Raw genomic sequence first — 5,419 nt, 5'->3', positions numbered from 1 at the left:
ACCAGAACAAGCGAAAAATTTTCAAAGTGTGGGAGAACCGGCGACCCGACCGGTGGCACTCTGCCTCTCGCTGCCGCCCTCCTGGGAAGCGTCCTCGGTCACTCGGTGTCCGGCAGATTTCAGAGCTCCGGAATGGTGAAAAAGAACGGAGAGGGGGCGACTCCGGCTTCTCTCTGCCGGGCGAGGACCACCGCAGGCGGCAAGGGACGTCTGACAGGAGACGGCGCTGCGGGCAGGCTTTAAAAGTGCATGGGGTTTTGGCCTCGGCGAAAGTCGAAAAAATTTTGCGGTCGGAGCCGTCTGCCCCGGCCGGGGAAGGCTCACCGCCGGCGGCTGCCAACCCCTGGCTTGCCCGCTGGATGGCCTTTCGGAGGCTGCTGAAAAAGAACTGTCAGGCGGGCACCTCTCGGAAGAACCGCAGACCAAAACGACCGGTAAAAATTTTGGGCGATCCGACCCTCAGTGCACCTTCGGCGGCAGAGAAAAGCATCAAAAATACCGGTCAAAGAAGCGAGGTTTTGGTCGACTCTGCCAGGTTTTTGCACAAAGTGTTGGCATCGTGCGGCGTCGCGCTTTGCCGTACCGTATCCCCAATGGAGCGGCGCCCGGCGGGGTAGGCTAGCCATGTGAGGTCGAGGGCGGGAGGACGGGACGTAAGCCAGGCCGTTCTCCACAAGAAATTCCGGACGCGGAGACCCCTTCTCCGCCCTACGGTCCCCAATGGGGTGGCGCCCGGCGGGTGAGGCTAGCCATGGGAGGACGGGACGTAAGCCAGGCCGTTCTCCACAAGAAATTCCGTACGCGGAGACCCCTTCTCCGCCCTACGGTCCCCAATGGGGTGGCGCCCGGCGGGTGAGGCTAGCCATGTGAGGTCGAGGGCGGGAGGACGGGACGTAAGCCAGGCCGTTCTCCACAAGTAAATTCCGGACGCGGAGACCCCTTCTCCGCCCTACGGTCCCCAATGGGGGTGGCGCCCGGCGGGTGAGGCTAGCCATGTGAGGTCGAGGGCGGGAGGACGGGACGTAAGCCAGGCCGTTCTCCACAAGTAAATTCCGGACGCGGAGACCCCTTCTCCGCCCTACGGTCCCCAATGGGGTGGCTCCCGGCGGGTGAGGCTAGCCATGTGAGGTCGAGGGCGGGAGGACGGGACGCAAGCCAGGCCGTTCTCCACAAACTCCCAGCGGTAGAGTCTCGGCTCTCCGCTCTTTTGATCGATCTGACACAGCGCGATCCGGCGGGGCAGGGCACTTTGCTCGGTCAGGGGTATTGGCCCCGGCCGGTTTATGGTAAAGCGTTCCTTAGCCTCAGTCTTGGTCGCGCATCAATCCCCCGCTCCCCGTGAGCGGCTGTCGTCCTCTGCCTAAGGTTGTGTAGCGCGGTGCCAGTGTGGTCCTCGCACGGCCCCGCTCCTGCCACAGCGGTAGGACTCTCTGCTTCGGCTGAGGTTTGCTACGAAGCGTATGGAACGGGCGTACTCCACCGTACCGTGGGTGGGGGGCGGCGGCGTTGGCGGCGGCAGCGTCCAGCGCGGAGCTCCGGCTCCCGCGGCAGCGCCTCGCCTAGTGTCCCTCGGGCAAGTCCAATCGCCCCCCGCCCGGTCGGAGAGCGCAGACACACCTCTGTGTCCACGGTTTATTTCCGCAGCACGAAAAGGACGGCTCCCGCCTGCTCCTCGCGGCGGCGACGAGGCTTAGACCCACCGTGGCGTATCCGCGGTAGGTATGCTCGTCGGTCGGAGGAGCGGTTGCGGTCGAGTGGTCCCCAGTGTACCCTGTTAGCGCTGCCCGCCTACGCCTGAAGAGCTGCGGACCGAGAAAAAGGTTCGCTCCGCTGCTGACGGCGAAGCGCGCGGCACGCCGCGGAAGAGGAGAGGGAGCGGTCGCCCCCGGGGCGGCTCCCCTCCGAGTCCGGCAGAAGCAGAGATTGTAGCGGAGGGGGGGGTTTCTAAATTCCCCGGGCGTGTTATCCCCAGCGGTAGCCTTTGAACTCTTCAACCGCAAGCACGATCGCACGTTCACAGCACCCGTCACTAGGAGCCGGGCCAGAGGCGGGCGGCAGACGAAACCGACATGAGCGCTTAAGGGTATTGCACCCCCGGCGCCCAGACCCTGGAAATTGAGTCTGCCCCCAAAGCCCACCCGCGTCCTCCTTGGCGCTCCGGAGTACATGGTCGTAGATGGGCCATCGGTCGCTAATGCCAAACTGCGTCCCAGGGGTGCGTCCCCTCTGACCAACGGCAGACCCATCCCTCTCGCCAATCCGCGGATCCCCGCCAGGTCCCGAACAGGGCTCGTCCTTTAGCGTTTCAAATGCGCCCTCCCCGCCATACGAGGGGTTGAGGACCGTAGCCTTCCCTTACGAGAGGCACCAGGGGTGCGCCTGCTCGAGGGCCCGGCCGTGGGCGTAACGCTTGGGCCGCCCGGGGGAGTCGGTAGACCATGGGAGACCAACACTCGCACACGAACGTTGCCCGTGCTTTTGTGGAAGAGAGCTTCTTGCGAGGTTGTCGCTGCGGTGGCGCCCGGACAAACCCTATCCCTAAAACTTCTGGGGAATTGGCGTCTAAGCCTGCACCCTGCACGGTATCCCTGCACCCACGAAGGGGCCGTGGAAGGCTTGGGGTCGCGCCGGCGAAACCGACCGGATGCCCGGGGTACTGAACCCCCGGGGTCCCACCCTGGAAATTGAGCCGTCCGACCCCGCCACGTCTTCCTAGTGCCCTCCTTGGCTCCCCCGCCTGTGGGCATCGTTAGGGGCTGCGGTCATCAGCGCCGGCTAAGCTTCGGCAACACGGCCGACCCACCCCTTCGGCGCCTGGGGGTGCCTGGTCCCAGTCCGGGCCGTTCCGTAGGGGCGGCTATCCCTTACATGAGGGACTCGGTGCGTCCGCTCGGGCTGCGGGGCTCCGGCTCCGACAGCCGGGAGCTGGTTTTGACCGCGGGCCTCCACGGGAACCGGCAGGGACCGGACTAGGCGTCAAGCCGAAAATAACCCCGGCACCCTCTGCTTCCAAAGCGAGGGGACCTTTGGCCGAGCGGGGGCACCGGAAGCCGAACCGACCCCAACCCCTCTTCCTACCCCAGGGCTGGGCTGACCAATCCCCTGATCGGGTCTAAAATGGAAGAAGGGGATTCGAGGGAAGGGGCTGGCGGAAGGCAGTTGCCCGACGGAGTAGGCGAAGGCCAGGCCGTTTCCGAGTCCCGAGCAGAGGAGGGCGAACTCGGCTCTTCATCGACCGACGGCGAGGCGAGGGCGGTGGCTGCCGCGGGGAAGACTCCATTGCTCGTCAGCGCGCTAGGAGCGGGGCCGACTGGCTGCTCGGGGTATGGCATCCCCGGGGGCCCACCCTGGAAATCTTCGCTCCTCAGCCGCTGCAGGTTATAAGGTCCCGCCGCGCGTAAGCGCTCAACTCTCCGACCCACGGATGTCGAGCCCATGGTGAGCCGGCCGTTTCGTACGGGGAAAAGGGGTCCTCTGGCCCCACATCGATCGAGGGGGTTTAGATCCGCGGAGGCACGCACCGCGAGGCGAATCGCTGCTTTTCCCCAAGAGGTTAACCTTCAAACCACCGAGTAGGTTCGGGGCAGGGCCGACAGTCTGCACTGGGGTATTGCATCCCTGGTGGGGCGACCCTGGAAATCTCTGCCCCTTTCCACTCTTTCGGTTGGGCCTCTCGTCGGGGCGAGCGTAAGTCGGCAAGCAGACGTGGGAAGAGGCTTCTTACCGGTGACACTCCCTTCGTGAGAGAGGCAGGTACTCGCCCCGGACCCCGGTCCAAATCTGCGCGGGCCGGACGGCCTCGGCCCTAGCCGAAGGCCGCTCCCGCGAAGCCAGGGAGCCGAAAAAATAACCCCGACACCCTCCGCGACCTCGCGTGCTTCCAAAGCGAGGGGAAACTTTGGCCGAGCGGGGCACCCGAAGCCGAACCGACCCCAACCCCTCTTCTTACCCCAGGGCTGGGCTGACCAATCCCCTGATCGGGTCTAAAATGGAAGAAGGGGATTCGAGGGAAGGGGCTGGCGGAAGGCAGTTGCCCGACGGAGTAGGCGAAGGCCAGGCCGTTTCCAAATCCCGAGCCAGAGGAGGGCGAACGACGTTCTTCATCGACCGACGGCGAGGCTAGGGCGAGGGCGGTGGCTGCCGCGGGGAAGACTCCATTGCTTGCCAGCGTGCTAGGAGCGGGGCCGACAGGCTGCTCGGGGTATGGCATCCCCGGGGGCCCACCCTGGAAATCTTCGCTCCTCAGCCGCTGCAGGTTATAAGGTCCCGCCGCGCGTAAGCGCTCAACTCCCCGACCCACGGACGTCGAGCCCATGGTGAGCTGACAGTTTCGTACGGGGAAAAGGGGTCCTCTGGCCCCACATCGATCGAGGGGGTTTAGATCCGCGGAGGCACGCACCGCGAGGCGAATCGCTGCTTTTCCCCAAGAGGTTAACCTTCAAACCACCGAGTAGGTTCGGGGCAGGGCCGACTGTCTGCACTGGGGTATTGCATCCCTGGTGGGGCGACCCTGGAAATCTCTGCCCCTTTCCACTCTTTCGGTTGGGCCTCTCGTCGGGGCGAGCGTAAGTCGGCAAGCAGACGTGGGAAGAGGCTTCTTACCGGTGACACTCCCTTCGTGAGAGAGGCAGGTACTCGCCCCGCACCCCGGTCCAAATCTGCTCGGTCCGGCCGTCGTCGGCCCTAGCCGAAGGCCGCTCCCGCGAAGCCAGGCGATCCGAACCGAGGATCCGCGCGAGCCTTCTCCAAGCCCTCTGCCGGGCGCTGGTGTTGAAAGCGTAGCGGACCCTGTTCGCCGGAGCGATAGGAGCGGAGCACCGGTCCCGCAGGGTTGAAAGCTGGGTAGCAGCGCCGTAGCTTCCCTCCCAGCCTTCCCCCGGACCTGGCGCCCGATCCCCTCCGCTCCTCTGTGCGTTGGCGGGCGGCGCTGCATGGGTACGTCGCGACGGCTCCTATCGTCTCTCTCGCTTAACAGTGTGGAGAGGTGGTGGTGGAGCTGTCCGACACTCGAGGTGCTGAAGTTGAGCGTCCAATGCTTTCCTTCTATGCGCAGCCTACAGGAGCTGTCCGAGCTTCGGAGGTGCTGATGGAGGTGAGAGTCGAGCGCCACTTCTTGGCTGAACTGAGTGGGGAAAGCCAGCGACTGCGAGAGGGAGGGGAAGGGAAGGCTTTTTCGGGTCCTTGGAAGGGACCGAGAGCATCTTTCTTGCCCCCCTGCCCTAAGCTCCATCCAATGTTGTCTGCGAGGTCTTCTCCGGCGGCGGAGAAGCGCTGCGGTAGCAGCAGCAGCAACGAGCGTTCCCATTAGCTCACGGAGCCTGACTCCAAGAGTCTACCCCTCAGAGCTCGGCTACCTGGTTGATCCTGCCAGTAGTATATGCTTGTTTTAAAGATTAAGCCATGCATGTCTAAGTACTGA

General features: G+C 64.5%; 1 non-coding gene across 1 annotated transcript in view; it reads left to right on the top strand.

Annotated features, from left to right (window-relative positions):
• Nucleotides 1-5,351: 5,351 nt before the first annotated feature.
• LOC140111507 (18S ribosomal RNA) overlaps nt 5,352-5,419 on the top strand; it is a 1,883-nt gene continuing 1,815 nt past the window's right edge. The window contains exon 1 of the ribosomal RNA XR_011852046.1: nt 5,352-5,419. This exon is cut by the window's right edge and continues 1,815 nt beyond it. This is a non-coding gene — a ribosomal RNA (18S ribosomal RNA).

Source organism: Engystomops pustulosus, unplaced genomic scaffold (genome assembly GCF_040894005.1).
Source record: "Engystomops pustulosus unplaced genomic scaffold, aEngPut4.maternal MAT_SCAFFOLD_479, whole genome shotgun sequence".
Taxonomy (NCBI): domain Eukaryota; kingdom Metazoa; phylum Chordata; class Amphibia; order Anura; family Leptodactylidae; genus Engystomops; species Engystomops pustulosus.
This window is presented reverse-complemented; position numbering and strand designations above follow the sequence as displayed.